At 45.9% G+C, this 20,202-nt stretch overlaps 1 long non-coding RNA gene across 1 annotated transcript in view; it reads right to left on the bottom strand.

Annotated features, from left to right (window-relative positions):
- Positions 1 to 1,745: 1,745 nt before the first annotated feature.
- Positions 1,746 to 20,202, bottom strand: part of LOC143804904 (uncharacterized) — a 72,170-nt gene continuing 53,713 nt past the window's right edge. Inside the window, exons 2-3 of the long non-coding RNA XR_013221127.1 lie at positions 8,219 to 8,312; positions 1,746 to 1,927 (exon numbers count right to left, since the gene is read on the bottom strand). This is a non-coding gene — a long non-coding RNA (uncharacterized LOC143804904). The remainder of the gene's footprint in view (positions 1,928 to 8,218; positions 8,313 to 20,202) is intronic.

Raw genomic sequence — 20,202 nt, 5'->3', positions numbered from 1 at the left:
ATATGGGCTCAGCGGCGGAGCCCACACCAAAGGGAAAGACACAACACGCACAGTACATGTACAGCATGTACTTGTATTTAAGAAGGCAAAATCTCTGGGCAGCATTATAGCTCCCACCACAAAACAAGTGTCCAAGTACAAACAAATGGCGGATGTTCCTGCTAGTAGTAAGGTGGGATTCGCACCTTGCGGATTTTGTTATGGGTGCCGGCATACATCCTTTCAGAAAACATGCCGCTCTACCTTTACTGACTCTGATGACATGAATGAATACAACATCAGGGACAACATTACGTGCTCTACCTCGAAGGTTATATACGCCATTGAGTGCCCATGTAAAAAACTCTATGTTGGCCGCACCAAGAGGCCCCTGATGGTCCGGGTCAAGGAACATTTTATCAATATCCAAAAAAGTTTCATGGGCCACCCACTTTCGCGGCATTTCAGTGAAAGACATGGTAAATTTACTAGGGGCATCGTATTTTGGGGAATCCAAAAGGTCAAACCAAATTTGAGAGGGGGCAACCTAATAAAAGCCATGTCCAGGATCGAATCCCAGTGGATTTTCTCCCTGAACAGTCTTGCACCCAAAGGCCTCAATCATGGGCTCGAAATATTTGCCTTTTAAACTTTCCCTCCCCCCTTCCCCCTTCCCCCCCCCTTTTTTTTTCTATTCCCTGGGTAGTCCACTATTACCCCGTCTTACCATCTTGGTTTCCAATTGGTTTTACCTATTTTCTATTAAGGATGGGCATGGATATGACTTGTCCCTCCCCCCCCCCCTTTTTTTATCTGTTTTTTATCTGTTTTTTACTTGTTGTTTACCCATCGTAACTATCAACTACTAATTTTAATCAATTATTTATTAAAGGTTATAGTTTTTATCTATTTATTCATATTTTATTCACTTCTACTTTGTCAGTTCTGTCCCACCAATCCGACCGAACACTGAGAAGCCAAACACAGAGAGGTTTTCCTGATACAGCTTGTATGCTCCCTGTACTTTTATGATATACATCACTTTGTTTAATTTATGGGGCACCCTCTCAATCGTTTCGGGCTGTATCTTATATCGCCAGGACATCTGGCATTCTCATGTGCATCCATCTCAGCAGCGAGTCAAACGGGCGGGCCGTACATTTTGAGTGACAACCTGGGAGGTTAAATATCGGGGCACCTTCAGTGACCGGTAACCCTGATGAAGAAGGATGCCACTCCTTCGAAACGCGTCGGTCTTTTGGTCTCTGTGTTCCCCCGTCCACAAGCTCCGTGACGTCACACGCTGAGCCCTGTGCCAGCGAGCTCCTCCCTTGTCTTTTCCCGCTCGTATCCAGGGACGCTACCGGCCGGAGCTGTCCCTGGCTCTACGCAGCTTCCGCACTGCACGCTGCTCTGCGGTTGTTCTCCTCTGCTTGCCCGTTTTTCTGCCTGCACGCCCACCCGACGGATCCCACCATCTGAACCGGACCACAACCATCACTCCACACCGAGCCACAATGGCATCACGGTGAGTCCGTAATTTACATACTGTCATTGGCTCTCTAGACACATTTGCATCCCTGGCTATAGGTCCAGGTCTGTATCAGCGGAGGGCGGCCTGCTGTGGTCCGGTGTTGTGCTGGGGAGTACAGTATCTACCTATATTTACTGGTACATTGTGCATGATTTGAGCAGAGTACTCTGAATTCATTTTGTCTCCTACTCAGTGTAGATACCTACATGTTTCACTGTCACTGTAGCGCGGATCCAGTTGCTTTTATATTTATTGTTTCTTTTATTCGACAGTAGCAGCTCCTATCTGTCCTGGTTCCTGCGGCTCAGTGATTCTGGTGAGGTAGCGCTGGTGTATTCTTTTGTAACATAAGTGGGAGGCATTGTGCAGGTAAATACAGGACACGCTCCCACAATAGCTTAGAGCAGGATTTCTCTGTGTGAGAAAAACAAATAATCATTATATAAACCCAAGCTGTGTATGTACTAATGTGGCTATGTAAGGAAATGCAGGATACAGTAGCCCGTGAGGTATAATAAATGATGGACAATATACTGTCAAAAAGGAGAAATCAGTATCAAAATGAAAAATACCAACAGAAGTAAGAAACCGACCCAGAGTCTAAAAATGAAATCAGTTATGGATACAAATATTTCATCTTTATTTGGGTCATGAACAAGTAAAAATTGGGTTATGCAGTAAAAAGAGGTTTCGAATCGCAGCAAGGGGAAGTTATATGTTGTAGGAATGCATCAAAAGGCATATAAAAAGAGTATATGTATATACAAGATGGTCTTATGACTAAACATACAGTATATGTAAAAAGTGTCACAAGGATACCGCGACAGAGAGGAACCAGGAGACCTGTCTGTCTGTCTGTCTGTCATTGTAATAAACAGTCAAGGTTTTTTCCTTCCTTGCAGTGCAAGGGTTAATCTGCTCAGTTGGAGCTTTCCTACTTGGATTGTCTCAGCTGTTCAATGTTGGCAATTCTCCTCTGCTATATACAGCATGCTCACCTTTGGCACTTATGGATTGTTAGTGTTAGTATGTACTGCCTGGTTCCGAAATGGAATGTGTAGTTAGTTGTTGGAGTTGGTATTTGGAAATTGTTCAGGAGACTGTTGCTTGGAGTTTTGTCTGTGTGCACATTCTCATCCTTTCCTATTTGGTTTCTCCTTCCTTTAACTGTGTCCCACTCTATTGTTTGGTGTGTGTATTTTGTATGGTTGGTATTTTCATTTATCCCTGTCCATCTTCCCTTGTTTGTCTAGTTAGTGTGTTCCTCTACAACAGTTTCCCACTACCCAGATCAGTGTAGATATAGAAGCACAGCAAGGCACGAGATCCCAGCGTCTCCACCTTGAGGAGTGTTCCGCGGGACGGGGATAGACTAGGGTGCCTCTAGTTCTATGGACCTGGTTATTATCCAAAGTCCCAATACCATTTTGAAAAAAAGAGTATATATAAGCTGTCACGCCGTTGACTCACACAGGTGGTGGGCGCCACCCTACTCACTGTGGTCACCAGTCGCAGGCTGTCTCGATGATCTGCTTCTTGTAGCTTTTCAAAACCTGCAGAATCCTTCTGCTGCTGGTAAGTCTCCATCTGGGTATAGTGAGGCGTGGACACTTTATGCAAGTATTTAACCCCATCGTGTCCTGCAGAGATGAGATCTTCTGGTCTTCTCCCAGCAGTAGGGAGGTTATTAAGCAGCTCCTCCCACCACTCCTGACAAGATCTAAGGTTCTAGTTCAGTTTCTGTCTAGAATCCTGTAAGGGGCTTTTTTGTACTAAGAAATGAGAGGTTCCAACTTCAGAAGTTGCAAAATTTATTGAATTAAAAAGATTCCATCAAGAGAATAGACAGCTGCGCATTTCGAACGTACACACTGCGTTCTTTATCAAAGAGCTTTGAAATACATAGCTGTGTCTACACACTGGAAAGTGCAACTTTTATTAGTATTTCCTTTTAAATAGCACAAATAAAAGTTATATTTTAGAGTCCTTAGTTACGGATTATTTGCCTTTGGCAATTTGTAATATATGTTAGTATAACCGTACTCTGACTTGTTTGGACAGCATTTTTTTGTTGTGTACCCTTATGATTGAAAAAAGGAGAGACTTTTTCACAAGCGGTCCACTCCCTTGTAGTTCTGTGCCTCATGACGCCAGCAGCCAGGGTGCGCTGGTTCATTTTTTCTTATTGCTTTCTTGTACTGTCTCTTCTGTTTTCTGACCCGGCTTGCCTATCCGTTTATCCTGAATTCTCTGCTCCTGACCTCAGCTACGTATATTGAACTGCACTGCCTGCCCTGGCCTTGCATTGTCTGATCATGTCTTTGTCTCCATCCACCTCTACCTGGTACTCATGTCTATGACCCTTTGGTCAGCTGCTGCAGACCCCTGCACTGGATTGGTACGTGGTGATTACCGGTGGCCAACCCTATCCTCAGCATCAGAGATTTTAGTGAACACCCATCAGTAAGCCCGGCCAGAGTTACAGTTAGATCAGGCCATGGACCCCGTTGACAAAATAGGGACCCAGAGACCCCAGTCTAACATGCAGAGTAATGTAAGAGATGATGCAGGCCATCAAATTGGTTGCAAGCCAGCTGTAAGGTCTGTCCCTTGCAATGTCCGACCTGCCTACCACCTAATGCCTGGACTACCTACCACCCTTCTCAGGACGGTCAGCCTCCCCGAGGGAACCGCCTAGGGCCTCAGTTTCTGGCAGAACTGTGAAGCTCCAGATTCCACTCACATCCCGCTCTGATGGAGACCCCAAGGAGAGTCGCTGCTTCATTAATCAGTGTCAGATCCATTTCACACTCTACACTCATCTCTCTCCTTCGGACAAGTCTAAGTTAGCTTTTATGGTTTCTCTGTGGTCTGGACAAGCCCTGGCCTTGCCAAATCCCATTTAGGAGTTTAGTGGTCCAGAGACCCATGATGTTGGGAGGTTCCTGGAAATGTTAAGAGCTGTATTCACGGTTCCAGGCTTCACATCCTCAGCTGTTTCGTCTCTATGTCTGTATGTGTGACGCCCGCCAGGGCCGTGGAATACCCGGTACCAGGTCTGGTGTTCACAGGGGGATGTCACAGTGGTGACCCGGTCCATGGCCCTGAGCGCCCATGTAAAAAGGAGATTGAATAAAGTTTATGTTCGTAACGCCACCTGTGGCATTCGGTCAGTGGGAACCAACGCTGCTTTAAGGGGTCCTCTGGGGTGATGTTATGGCAGCTAGATGGCATAACTTCCCACAAGAGAAGTATATCCCCAGGGCTCCCGGTGTGTAGATGGAAGATGATGGTGAATGGTGCAGTAAACAGGAGGACACAGGTTTGCAGTCTCTTTACCTGGTTTACTGAAGACTTCAGGCAGCCACAGTCCAGGGCACCAGATCACAGGACAGGCAGGGTCCGGCCGGCTTGGAAGCGAATCCAGAGTTCCCCTTTACCAGGTGGAGAAGAAAGCCTTCCTCTAGCGCGGTGGTGTTGTAGTCCCTTACTGCCTATGGCTTCTGATAAGGTCCTCTGTTGTGAATTCTGCTCTTGGGCTCCCTCCGGTGGTTATAAGTGGTAGCGCTGCTGTCTTTGGATCGCTGCATTCATCAGGTGTGTTTACTTATTGCAAGTCTGACTGGGCTATTTAGTCTTGCTTGACCCTTTAGTCAGTGCCAGTTGTCCATTGTTCCTGGAGGATTCACATCCCTGCCTGGTCTCTCCTGCTTTGCTGTTCATTTCAACAAAGATAAGTTCTGGCTTTGTTTTTTGCAGTCCACATGCTGTGGGCTTTATTGTTCAGTTCTTTTCCATGTTTTTGTCTTGTCCAGCTTGGTCTGCATAAGGATTTGTTCAGCCAAGCTGGTATCTCTGGAGATGCAGATATACCCTCCATATCTTTAGTTAGATGTGGAGATTTTGTATTTTCTGTGGTGGATATTTTCTAGTGTTTTAATACTGACCGCATAGTACTCTGTCCTATCCTTTCTATTTAGCTAGAGTGGCCTCCTTTGCTAAATCCTGATTTCAGTCTGCGTATGTTATTTCCCTCTCCTCTCACAGTCAATATTTGTGGGGGGCTGTCTATCCTTTGGGGATTTTCTCTGAGGCAAGATAGTTTTCCCTTTTCTATCTCTAGGGGTATTTAGTCCTCCGGCTGTGTCGAGATGTCTAGGGAGTGTTAGGTACATTCCACGGCTACTTCTAGTTGCGGTGTTAAGTTCAGGGTCTGTGGTCAGTACAGGTACCACCTTCTCCAGAGTACGTCTTATGCTGCTCCTAGGCCACCAGATCATAACAGTCCTCACAGTTCTGCTCTCTGTCCCCCATATAGGATAGGACAATACCTGTATGACAGGTAACTCGAGCCTTTTTACAGGGACTCTATCACGCCCCGGGCTCTATGTGTTACTGTGTCTCCAGGTGTGTGTGGCGGACAGGTAACTCGCAGTTCAACTGTCCTGCCGGTCTCTGCTGTAAGTCGTAAAGTCCCTTACAACCTCGGTATTCCGGCTACCTGTTATCTGCGCTTCAGAGGTAGGCAGCTCCTTCGCAGCTGGTCTGCCCTGATATCACTCTCCTGTGCTTCGCTCTCCTGCACACTCACTGAACGATGTTCTTTCCTTCTGTATGTCTCTTTCTCCAGGGGTTGTAGTACTTCAGACTACATGGCCTCTTCAGACCGTCTGACACTCTATTCTGTCTCTCTGACAATCTGATCTCTCTTTCCCTCCAAACCACAATATATATAGGGGAGTCACCTAGAAATAGGATCAAAAGCTCCCCCTTGTGGCCTGGAGTGTGAACATGTTGTGTGCATTGTGGTTACCTGATAAAGAGATATCCTTCATCGCTTCCAAGCGTAACATCACTCTTCCCGTGAGGAAAGCAATGTCACTGTGACGACCAGGACCCTGGGGCGTCACATATGCCTTACGCTTCTGTAGCTTCGTGGCAGAGCTGGTTTGCAATGAAGAAGCCCTGATGGTGACCAACTTGCAGGGTCTGTCTGGTCGTATAAAAGGATGACATGGCAGGCATAGATCTACCATCCTCGCTGGATGCACTTATCCACCTGACCACTAGGATAGATCTCTGCTTCCATGAGTAGGCCCTGGAACAAGCTTCAGTGTCTCATCGTGCCAGAAGATCACCCAGACTGACTCCAAACTTCCAGTTCCCCTAGCTGCACCAACAGTCACTGATCTGATGCAGGTTGAGAAGGCCAAACTTTCTTTGCAGGAGAAACAGCATAGGTACACAGAGGGTCTATGCATGTACTGTGGAGGAATGGGACATTTTGTTCAGCAGTGCCCTGTGAAACCGGGAAACTCTAGCATCTAGGGATAGCCAGAGAGACGACACAAAATGAAAGTAATTACTCTTCCAGGCTATTGACCAAAGTCACTCTGACCTGGAAGGTAAGTCTCTCTCCACGGCTGCCCATCTGGATAACGGCTCGGTGGACAACAGACGTGTTTGTAATAAAACAAAGCTCAACTCTATTGAATGCCTGTTGTGTCCCATGAATGGGAACAGTTTGTTTTGTATTCTCTATGTTATGCATTGCATTTTGCTGTTGCTAGGGTGAAGCCCTGCCCTTTGAAGTTTGTCCCTTCTTCTCTTCTGTAGATGATGATGTTAGCTTTTGCTCCTCCCTTCTTTTTTATTATCAGTTTGCTGTAGCCATTTTAGATGTGCATGGCATACTTCTGTTTGGATTACTCTTTCTACCTGCTGCATTATACTTAAATACAAGATTTCTGAAAATAAATCAACTCTATTTCTCCTGGACTGTTATTATAAGTCAGTGTGGCTGAGTTGGCACTGTCTGAGGATGCATCGCATGTGAGTACAACAATCATACAGTTATCTAAGGGATTGATGGCTAAGGATTCAGGGACTCATACTGCCTTGAAGAGTCAGAATAATGCCCCCTCCCCAAACTGACTGTCAGGAGTTGAAAACTGAAGAATTGTTAGTAATCACACTCTTCTCTACTCACGATTCTTTGTAATCAGAATAATCTCTGCTCTGCTCCCAGTAGTTTGCAATCTTACACACTTGTGCAGTGAGTCCAGTTATGAGAGCAGACTGTCATTACATTTCTCACACAGGCGAAAGCCAGTTCTAAGCTATTGTGGGGGTGTGTTCTTTTTTCCTCCTATATTACACCTCCTGCTTTTGACTGGTCAACACCACACAGGAGAAAAAGTACTAAACTTTACAAGCGAATATCTCTGACAACTTAAAAAATAAGAATATGTTTTACTCAGCTCTGCAGCCACTATTCCATGATGCAGCCAATTTAACATAATCAAACTGGTAATCTGGTCCCTCTAAAAAATCTTTCCTATTAGTCTTCATTAACAATTTATTTTTTACCATTTTGGTACTGCACAGTGTATGCAAGTCCATTGCCTAGCTGAGCGACAATGCATCAGAGATCCTGCTCAGCTCTGAAAGCTCTTTCTGCTCCCCCTCCCATCTTTCAGTGTTAGTGCTCATTCGGATATAAATTTTTCACCTTCAAGATCTATCTGTGTTTTTCACAGATCACAGTCATACCTACGACAGTCTAAGGGGTATTTAACAGGTCTGCTATAGTTTAAAGGAAGGCAGAGAAAGCAGTCTGTACAAAAGGAGGAAAGCACATGACAAGAAAATAAGTTCAGAATAGATATATGAGCTAAGGAAAATAAAAGCACCCTAGATACTCACAGTGTTCATATTCAGCCTGTATTACCGGGAGAGACACTCCAGCATGAGCAAAATCTGAAACTTGAATCAGGCTGCAAACTGTACATGAGGGGGCCTGAAAATGAATGTAGCAATTAAGATTGGGCATTAAAACTTACTGCAAATTAATTAACTAAAAGGTAACCATCAATACATACAGAAAAAATAATATCCCCATATTAAAGGTGTCAATAACCTTACAATAGTGGCCATTGCCTGAGAAAGCGGTCTTGAAATATTACACTTGCAATTTATTACAAGAAAAAAAAAAGTTTCACACAAATAGAATTTGTCTCTCTGGATAGAGAACATCCTGTAACATTCCACTACTTTACCAACATTGTGCGCGGTTACACGACTGTTACAATCCATCAATATTCACTCCCACCCCCAGAAGCTGCTAATCACATATCTGCATCTGATACAACAATCTAGCCATCTTAGATGCTGACGAGCTGTGATTCACAGCATCTGGGAGGGAAGGGTGAAAAGCTTGCTCCTGGAGAAGGCACTGAAGAAAAGCCCAGTTGCACCACAAGTAGAGATTTCACATAATGCGCTCCAAAAGCAATAAATGTGGATATTTCTGTAATGGAGTGACCCAGAGCAAAGCGGAAAAAAGCAGAGTCAGGGAAACTCAGGGAGTCATACTTGGTATTTAGCTAATTTTTTAACAAGTGACAGGTCCTCTTTAATTATTACAGAGTTCATGACTTCTTCCAAACCAATTTTTTTGAAGTAAAAAGATAAGACATACCTGGCTGACCTGATTTAGTGAATGCCAGTAATATTATATCTAAGTAAGAACTAGATACAAGTCTCCGGCCAGACTTCTGTTTATGAAAGACTTAAAAATGTGAAGAATGTAAGCAACGTATTAGTGCAAGTGCGGCCTCCAGGTCCACGTTATATATACGCACTGAAAACTGTGCCAAGATCAGAGATATCAGAGATATTGCCATATAAATGTATTCACCAACCAATTGTACAATATATACTGGAAATATTATCACTGTAACATTGCACATTTATTCTAACGTCATTTTTTAAGCTTGGGAAGAAAAGTAGAGGGGCATCCCCAGCTTAATTATGTATGAACAAATCTGAATCCCAAATGTTTCCCTTTATCAATGTTCTCAGTGACCAGCGTCCTCTGACTTCCATAATTGCCCTCACTTCCCCCCCAAAAAATAATATTTGCAGTAGATTGAGTCACGACACGTATGTATCTCCCAACTTTTATACATGGAGATACAATAATTGTTCTGCTGTGTTCTTACCCAATATGATATCTCTTTCATGGCCTCCATAAAGTATTATACTCCCAAAAATGCTTCCCCCTACACGCATACAGTATTATGCCCCTCAGTAAATTCCTCCATTCAAATTGCCCACACAATATCCCCACAAGAACAGTTTGATGATCCCAGCACAGTATGAAGCTCCAACACAGTATGATATCCCCACATCTCCCTATATACAGTATAATGGCTCATTACGTTCTATATTCAGTATGATGTACAGCTCCCTATATACAGTATGATGTGCACCACAGCTCCCTATGGAGCGCCCCCACGCAAGGGCAATGGGGTACCCGACACCGGGTCCTTCGGTTCGGGGGATGTCACGGTGGCCCGACCCGGTCCGTGGCCCTGCGAGGGACGTCCAATAAAGGAAAGAGGAATAGAGTTTTTTATGGTTTTGGGAAAGGTCTTTAAAGGGGAAGTTCGTGACGCCACCTGTGGTATTCGGTCAGGGTGACCGATGCTGCTTAGGGGTCCGCTGGGGTGATGTTATGGCAGCAAGATGGTATACCTTCCCACAGGTGAAGTGTATCCCCAGGGCTTCCCAGAAGTGTAGGTGGTGATGGTGGATGATGTAAGGTGCAGAGAATAACGAGGACACAAGGTTGCAGTCTCTTTACCTTTACTGGAGGCTTCAGCATCCACAGTCCAGGGTACAGACCACAGGGTAGGCAGAGTCCGGCCAGTCCGAAGGCAAATCCAGAGTCCCCCTATCCAGGTGGAAATCAGTAGCCTTCCTCTAGCGCCTGTGTGTTGTAGTACCTCTCTGCTGAGCTTCTCGGTAAGGTCCTCACAACTGTTGTAGATGTTCTAGATGTTATTTCTTCCTCTCTGTCCCCAAGATGGTATGGATAGGACAAACCCGTATGACTGATGGCCTGAGGCTTGTTTATAAGGACCCTAGAGATGCCCCGACCCCCACAATTTGCCACCGTGTCTCCTAGGTATTGAGGTCGGGCAGCCAACTTGGAATTGACTGTCCTGCCGGTCTCTGGAGCAAGGCTTGGAGACTGTTGCTCCCTCTTTGTTCCGGCCACCGGCTTCGCGCCTCAGAAGGAGGCAGCCTATTACAGGGCAGAACTCCTTCTGGTGTTATCTCCTTGTGCTATGACTTCGTTTCTCACCCTCTACAACGCAATTCTCTTCGTGTCCTTTCTTAGGATGCTGCCGCACGTGGGGCAGGCGCAGCTCCGTGTCTTTCTGTCTTGCTAGACCCTCTGTCTGCAGCTCCGATGTTCCTCCTTTCCCCCTGTCTGCCTGACAGGTGTTGCCTGGGCAAAGCCCAGTCAGCTTCTCTCTAACTTTCTATCCAGCCCACCCGTTTTACCCTTTTGTGAGGAGTGCCCTAGTAGATAGGAGCAAGGCTCCTCCTGGTGGTCTGGAGTGTGAGGTGTGGTGTATGGTTTGTGATACCTGGTAGGAAGATCTCCTTTATTGCCATCAGACGTAATATCACTCCCCCTGGTGGAAGAACGACATTACAGCAACGACCAGAACTCTGGGGCGCTGCACCTACATAAAATATTATATGCCCCACAGCTCCCTATATTCAGTATGAAGTACCCCACAGCTCCCTACATACAATATGAAGTACCCCACAGCTCCCTACATACAGTATGAAGTACCCCACAGCTCCCTACATACAGTATGAAGTACCCCACAGCTCCCTACATACAGTATGAAGTACCCCACAGCTCCCTACATAAAGTGCATTGTAATTAGACCCCCGGCCGTGGTTAAAATGCAAAATAAAAGAGTGTGGACTTGGTCAAGCTTTTTGACCAAGTCAGATTTACAAAAACCTGACATGGGCTTTTATTTTTGGAAAAATCTGTGGGATGGTAGTGTGGCGGATCTTTCCCTCCCCTCTGGGTCTTGGGAGTGGCCCATGTCCAAGATTCACATTTAAGCTTTCAGTTGAGGTTTGGGTCTGTCAGTATTTGATTTACAAGCAAGGAGCTCTGTGTTTGTCAGGCCTGTGTAAGGTTGAACACAGATCAGAGCCAGTGAAGCAGAGTTACTGAAGCATGTACGAGTGATACGGTGGTGCAGTCGCCCACGGCAATCGGCTGTTATGGATGATACAACTGCAATCCGTGGGATAATGTTTGCCTTTATGTTGTTGGCTAAATAAAGACTTTTACGCTGTAATATCTTGGGTCACTGCCTCATTACCACACGGACACGAAAGCCGCTGCCTTACAACCCATTTGTCACATACAATCTACTGAAAAATAGGGGAAAAATTTCAAGTGGTGTAGAATAAGAATTAAAATGTAATTTCTCCATTGTTTTTTAGGTTTTGATTTTATATGTTGATTTATCATCTGGTAGAAATTAGCAATACAATTCTCCAAGTCAGTATGAGTATAGTATACGGTTCTCCAGGTCAATATGAGTATGGTATATGATTCTCCTGGACAGTATGAGAATGGTATATGAGAATTCTCCGGTGGGCCCAGGCCCTGACACCTGGTGGTATACAGTGCCAGCAGCTGCCTAGGGCCCCTGCTGCTCCAGGGGCCCCCAGAAAGAGGGGTGTCGCTAATAGCGCACACCACGCAGCTGCTATGGGGCCCCCGGTACCAGTGGAGCAGCAGTGGGTGACAGGAAGCCTAAGCCTGTCCCCTCTGCTAAAGTGAAATGAATATTCATTTTACTATAATAGCGGGCAGCGTTTGCCAGAAACTGTGGCTAAACACTGCCCGCTATCAGCCCGCAGACCAGGACCCCTGCCTCCGCTCCCTCAGGGGCCCCCAGCTCACACAGCCGCTATGGGGCCGTAAGCCACGGGTCCCAGCGCCAACACCGCCCCCCAGCGCTCGCTAATGGGGAGAGAGTCAGATGACGCTCCCTCTCCCATGATTCCCCTCGCCGCAGACACACAGCGGGTGCGCGATGACATCACTTCATCGCGTACCTGCTGTGTGTGAGGCCGACAGCAGCGCAGCTCCTGACATCCGAGTGGAGCCGCTGCTGGAATCAGCGTGGGAGTGAAGAGGAGAGGTGAGTATTGTGCTTTTTTTGTGTTTTTTTATATTATTGAGTCCTGGTTGTATGGGGGGGGGTGAGCTGTATGATGCCCTATGGGGCAAGGGGGGTGAGCTGCATGATGCCCTATGGGGCAAGGGGGGTGAGCTGCATGATGCCCTATGGGGCAAGGGGGGGTGAGCTGAATAATGCCCTATGGGGCAAGGGGGGTGAGCTGCATGATGTCCTATGGGGCAAGGGGGTGAGCTGAATGATGCCCTATGGGGCAAGGGGAGTGAGCTGCATGATGCCCTATGGGGCAAGGGGGGTGAGCTGCATGATGCCCTATGGGGCAAGGGTGAGCTGCATGATGCCCTATGGGGGAGTGAGCTGCATGTAACCTATGGGGGGAGTGAGCTGCATGATGCCCTATGGGGGAGTGAGCTGCATGTTACCCTATGGGGGAGTGAGCTGCATGATACACAAAGAGAGGGGGGACAGCATGATACCCTATTATGATGGATGAAGGGGCTGCATTATACCTTATGAGGGGGTTGCACTACACTCTAAGGGGGCTACATTATACCATATGGGGGTCTGCATTATACTCTGAGGCTGGTTGCATTATATCCTATGGGGGGGCTACATTATATTCTGTAGGGGCCTGCATTATATTCTGTGAGGGGGGCTACTTTATATACTATGAGGGGGATACACTGTACCCTATGAGGGGGCTACTTTATATTCTATGAGGGGGCTACCCCAACACCTGCTACATAATTTAGACGTGTACTACCTTATATTACATCCACAAAAAACCAAAAGATAATCAGCTCACCTGAATATCGGCTATTCCACACCTGTTCCTGCACGGAAAAGTTGAGCACTCAGTCCACAGAAAAATCGATGAATCCAGCAGGAATGTAGTAAAATCACTAAATTTATTTCATTTTTTTTTTAAAAAAAGGAAAGGATTGTATCCTATGGTACACCACTTGTAAATAAGTTATAATTTCTTACAGCATTATGCACACATGGCAGCGTTCTTCCGACGCGTTTTGAATAACGTCTTGTTATGCTGCAGTATCCTGTATTATTTAGCCTTCTGACCGAGCACTCCGCCTCCTAGCCACAGGTGTTTTAATCGCAACAGGTCCATTACCCCTCCACAGAGAGAGAGAATGTTAGTCTAAGAAGAGGTTTTCACAGGTACCCATTCAGATGGAGACGTTTATTCTCAGCGAGGAAAGGAAAGCGTAGGACCTGATATACGAGAGATGCCATAAAGTGGCTACCAGGTACACATAAAATTGGCCATTTTTATGCGCTAAACGCTCTCATTTTTCATATTTCTACTGCAGTAATGCAGTTCAGTTTTCGTGTTTCATGTTTGCATGTTTCAGCGCTGCAGTGTGCTGCCTTATTTGCTTGACTATATTTCCAGAAGGGACAGAGCTCACATCCAGCCTATGTTACGGGGAGGGACAGAGAGCTCACATCCAGACTATATTACGAGGAGGGACAAACAGCTCACATCCAGTCTATATTACCGGGAGTGATAGAGAGCTCACATCCAGCCTATATTACCGGGAGTAACATAGAGCTCACATCCAGCCTATATTACCGGGAGTGACAGAGAGCTCACATCCAGACTATATTATGGGGAGGGACAGAGAGCTCACATCCAGACTATATTACGGGGAGGGACAGTGTTAGTGCAGTGCCCCAGAGTCCTGGTCGTTGCAGTACCGATGCTCCGCCACTAAGGGGAGTGATGGTACGTCTGATGGCACTTAAGGAGTAAACCTGACCAGGTATCACAGACACCAATACACTTCACAGTCTGGCCTCCAGGGGGAGCTAAGGGTGCTATGTATTAGGCCACTCCTCACAATCTGGTAAAACTGGGGGTTGGATAGAAAGTTAGAGAGAAGCTGACTGGGTTGGAACCAGGCAACATCCTGTGGCAGAGGGTGTTGCAGGGGAAGATTCAGGGGGGTCCCTGTCAGGGGTGGGATCCTGACAGAGGTCTAGCGAACAGGAAAGAACGTTAAGGAACCGCGCCTGCACTACATCGCGGCGGTATCTCAAGAAAGGACAAGAAGCGAGGTTTATTGTGGAGAGTGAGAAACGAGATCAAAGCAAAAAGGAGATAACACCAGTAGGAGTCGTGCTGTAAGATCGAGGCAACATCCTACTGAGGCACGTAGCCGGTGGCCGGGAACGCCGAGGAAGTATTGGGCTCCAAGCATTACTTCAAACCAACGGCAGGACAGTTAATTATAGGTTGGCTGTCTCACCTAAATCACCTAAGCAGACATAGGGGGCAACTGTGGGAGAGGGGCGACACTAGGGTCCCGGAAGAACTCCAGGCCTACCCGTCATACGGGTGCGTCCTATCCATATCATCTGGGGGACGGAGAAGAACATCAGAACAGATATAAGTTGTGGGAAAGAACATCAGAAATAGACACAACAGTTGTGAGGACTATCCCGTGGTGCTCAGCAGGGAAGTACTACAACACACAGGCGCTAGAAGGTAGGCACAGATTTCCACCTGCAAAGGGAACTCTGGAGGTGCCATCGGACCGGCCGGTCTCAGACAGCCTTGTTAGCAGTACTCTGGATTGAGGACCTTGAAGCCTTCAGTAAAGAGGTAAAGAGACTGCAACCCTGTGTCCTCGTTATTCACCGCGACCTGCACCACGCACCACCACTTCAACTTTCATTGGATGCCCCTTAGCAGGGTCACGGACCGGGTCTAGCCACCGTGACAACCCCAGAACTGAGACAGAGAGGCCCGGTGCCGAGTGCCCCGCGTCTGGGGGCGCTCCATTAGGGGTCGAGTTCCTGCCTCTGCACGGGGGGAATCTCGGGCCATCTCCGCTGCGGTCTCCCATTCTTCTCCTGCCACAGTGGAGCCTGCTCAGCGGAGACGTCGGTCCCAGCATCTCGCTCAGTCTGACTCTGTGCAAAGGGTTACTGCTGCTTTTCCAGCTTCTGCCATTGAAGCCAGTACTGGGCAGCGGCGAGCAGACGCTTTTGGAACTAAGTCCTGCTTTTCTCCTTCTGAGCATGCCCAGGGTAAGATCTCTCATTGGAGATCGAGGGTCACATGCTTGGATACTGCAGCAAAGCCCATTGGTTCTCCAGGAAGGTCCTGAAGGTGCTCAGGCTCTGTGGCAGCCTCTCATTGGTCCTTCTAGGAAGGTCTTGTACTTGCTGCAGCTATATAAGGTTCGCATGGCCGCACGGCCATGCGCTAGTATCAATGCATGTTATGAGTTTTGCGCCAATGTGGTCACGCTTGTGTGGATTCAGGGCCCCGGCTGAAATAAGCCACCTAGAATACCGGCTCCTCCGGTGAGGAGATTGTATGTTTGCCTCCTTGACTGTGTGACCACAAGCTGCTATCTGTTCAGCAGTTACTGTGTATTCCTGTGGAGTTTAACAGGACACAGCCCTTTCTTTATAACGACTCTGTGAAGCAACAGAGATCGCTTCTACTGCCATATAGTGCCGCCGTTTGCCAGCAGCAGGTTCTTTTCCTGCACGGTGGACCCCGGGCTGCGAACGCACCAAATAACATCTCTATATTTACTCGGTGCGTTCCGCCAGCCCTAACAGAGAGCTCACGTCCAGCCTATATTACAGGGAGGGACAAACAGCTCACATCCAGTCTATATTACCAGGAGTGACAGAGAGCTCACATCCAGACTATATTAGGGGGAGGGACAGAGAGCTCACGTCCAGACTATATTACAGGGAGGGACAGAGTGCTCACATCAATCCTATATTACAGGGAGAGACAAACAGCTCACATCCAGTCTAGATTACCGGGAGTGACAGAGAGCTCACATTCAGCCTATATTACCAGGAGTGACAGAGAGCTCACATCCAGCCTATATTACCGGGAGTGACAGAGAGCTCACATCCAGCCTATATTACCAGGAGTGACAGAGAGCTCACATCCAGCCTATATTACCGGGAGTGACAGAGAGCTCACATTCAGCCTATATTACCGGGAATGACAGATCTCACATCCAGCCTATATTACCGAGAGTGACAGATCTCGCATCCAGCCTATATTACCGAGAGTGACAGATCTCACATCCAGCCTATATTACTGGGAGAGACACTCTCACAAGAGGAAAATCTAAAACTTTGACCAAGCTGCAAACTGAATACCAGGGGGTCTGAAAATCAATGAAGTAAGAAAGATCAAAACTTAGTGAAACTTTATTAACTAAAGGTAACCACTAACATATGGAAAAATCATTTTTTCCATGCCAATGGTGTCTATAATCTTTAAACTAAATAGTGGACCTTTTATGGTGGAGATATCCAGAAAATGTATGATGGACACTACAAAGTACAGTATATGCTGAAAGGGTGGTCAAGTCCTTTTTGTTTTATATCTTTTCAACAGGGTCCAGGTTCTTCGTCTTCTTCCAGGGGGACAGCACGTTACCACTGAAACCAACGAGTGGCACCGCAGTAACCAATGTTGTTATTAGGCTACTTTCCAATTTATAGCTAATTTATATATATATATATATATATATATATATATATATATATATATATATATATATATATATATATATATAAAAAACACTAAATTTAGAATTGCTGAAATAATTGCTCTTTTAAGAGATAAATAATGAAACAAGAAAATTGGATCCAATTCTCCAAGCGAATGAATTCTGCAAGTGATGTACTAAGCAAAGCAGGACTTGAAGGTAAAAAATCTTACACTTCATGCTACAATGTAGTGTAAACCTACAAGAAGAAAAATAATAAATACATATAAAATACATACTGTATGTTCATCTGGTAAGGAAACCTTAAAAAAAAAGTTGCCTATAAGATTAGGGTTTTATGGGAGGAAGTAATAACAGACAGCGCGCTTCCTGTTGTACTTACTATTATTTAAACAGGATTTCCTTCCTAACATAAGAAAAACCGGATGTCACCAAAGTCTGATGGGAGCAGGAGTAAAACATTACAGAACAATAAATATCATGATACTGCACAAAGTACAGTGTGCTCTATAGAAATATAAGGGTTATCCATGTCTTAAAGGGCCACTGTCACCCCCCTCCAGCCGTTATAAACTAAAAGAGCCACCTTGTGCAGCAGTAATGCTGCATTCTAACAAGGTGGCTCTTTTAGTTTTAGGTTCAAGTATACCCAAAATAAAGCATTTTGATACTTAGCCACAATACCGGTCTCTAGCCAGGGAGGCAGGTCCTCACTCCCCAGCTTGAACCGCTACTCTGCCGTCACTCCAATCTTCAGGGGCTTTCGTCGCCGCCCCCTCAGCACTGTTTACGCTTCAAAACCGGCGCCTGCGCTGTGTACTACTTTGCTGCGCAGGCGCAGTGAGCTCTGGCCATCTGACGCCACAGCCAGGCTTGCAGACTGCGCCTGTGCGGCTGCCCTGCTTGTGAATCCCAGCCCCGCACTCTGCATAATGCATAACACAGTGCGGGGCTGGGATTCCAAAGGTTGGTGGCCGCACTGCCCACACAGGCGCAGTCTGCAAGCCTGGCTGGGACGTCAGACGGCCAGAGCTTACTGCGCCTGCGCAGCACAGTAGTACACAGCGCAGGCGCCGGTTTTGAAACGTAAACAGCGCTGAGGGGGTGGTGCTGAAATCCCATGAAGATTGGAGTGACGGCAGAGTAGCGGTTCAAGCTGGGGAGTGAGGACCCGCCTCCCTGGCTAGAGACCCGTATTGTGGCTAAGTATCAAAACTCTTTGTTTTGGGAATACTTGAACCTAAAACTAAAAGAGCCACCTTGTTAGAATGCAGCATTACTGCTGCACAAGGTGGCCCTTTTAGTTTATAACGGCTGGAGGGGGGTGACAGTGGCCCTTTAAAAGAATAACTGTTTTAGTTTTTTTTCTTCCATAAATCATAAATTTATGATCTTTCCACAGGTGATCAATGGGATTGAGATCCAGACTCAATGCTGGCCACTTTAGAATTCTCCAGTGCTTTCTTTCCATCCATTTCTGGGTGCTTCTTGAAGTATGTTTCAGGTCATTACCCTGCTGGAAGACCCATGGCCTAAAACGCAAACCCATCTTTCTGATACTGGGCGCTACATTGCTACCCAAAATCCTTTGGTAATCTTCATATTTCATGAAGCCCTGAACACAGCCAAGGCGCTCAGTGCCAGAAGCAACAAAACAACCCCTAAATATCTTTGAACCTCCACCATGTTTGACTGTAGGTACTGTAATCTTTTTGTTGTAGGCCTCATTTTGTTTTCAGTAAACAGCAGAATGATGTGCTTTACCAAAAAGCTCTATCTTGGTTCCATCTTCCATAAGACACGTTCCCAGAAGGATTCTGGCTCACATACATTTTGGCAATCTGCAGTTTAGCTTTTTCGTGTCTCTGTTAGCAGTGGCGTCCTCCTGGGTCTCCTGCCATAGCGTTTAATTTCATTCAAATGTCGATGGATACTTCGCACTAACACTGATGCATCCCAAGTCTGCAGGACAGCTTGAATTTCTTTGGAACTTGATTGGGGAGGCTTATCCAACATCTGGACTATCCTGCGCTGCAAACTTTATCAAATTTTCACTGCTGTCCAAGTCCAGGGAAATTAGCTACAATGCCATGGGTTGTAAACTTCTTGATTATGTTGTGCACTGTGGATAAAGGAACATCAAGATCTCAGGAGATAGACTTGTAACCTTGAGATTGTTCAACAATTTTGTTTCTCAAGTTCTCAGACAGCTCTCTTTTACTCTTTCTGTGCTCCATGCTTATTGTGGCACACACAATGCAACTATTGAGTCAACTTCTCCCCTTTTTATCTGGTTTCAGGTGTAATTTTCATATTGCTCACACCTGTTACTTGCCACAGGTGAGTTTGAATGAGCATCATATGCTTAAAACAAAGTTCTTCACCCACAATTTTGGAAAGGTGGCAATCTTGTCCTGCCTATTTTGGGGGTTTTGTGTGAAGTGATGTCCAACTTGCCTTTTTTTCTCTAGTTTTTTATGTTTTTCCGATACACACCAAGGAAATAAACAGGTGTATAACAAAAATATGTGTAATTGCAATAATTTTCTGGGAAAAATGCTTCATTTTCTGAAGCAATTTCAAGGGTGCCTTGAAATACTTTAGGTCATGATTGTATATTAACAAAATCCACTTCTTTCTCCTCCTGAACTCATCATTCATTCTCAACATTCACAGGTAAAAAGTGTCTTCAGTAAATACAGATTTTGCCATTGCCGAGATAGGAGGCGATGGTTGGTAATCATAAAGTTCTATGGAGAACTGTAACTTTCATTTAAGGAGAACTTGCAGCAGAATGTCTGCGTCTTGCCTCTAGCTCCTCCCCCTCCATAGACTTTTATAAGCACCAACTGTTGTCTTCTATCCTAGTAATGGGAAAATCTGTCTTCACTCAATGCTAAAAACTAAAACAATGGTTACTCTTTAAGATGCAGGAAACAATCCAGAAAAAATTACTGCATCCTCATCCGCATGACATCCGTTTTCACACATCACCAGTAATTAAAATTTACAAGAATTAATACAATTTCTTATGTTAATAATGGCAAAGTTTCTGTAAAAATTGGATGCTATATGGTTGATCTGTATGGGATTTAGTTTTTTTTATGCCATTCCAGATGCAAGTCGAGTCCCCATTCTTGAGATAAAT

The sequence above is a fragment of the Ranitomeya variabilis genome, chromosome 2 (assembly GCF_051348905.1).
Source record: "Ranitomeya variabilis isolate aRanVar5 chromosome 2, aRanVar5.hap1, whole genome shotgun sequence".
NCBI classification, from domain to species: domain Eukaryota; kingdom Metazoa; phylum Chordata; class Amphibia; order Anura; family Dendrobatidae; genus Ranitomeya; species Ranitomeya variabilis.
This window is presented reverse-complemented; position numbering and strand designations above follow the sequence as displayed.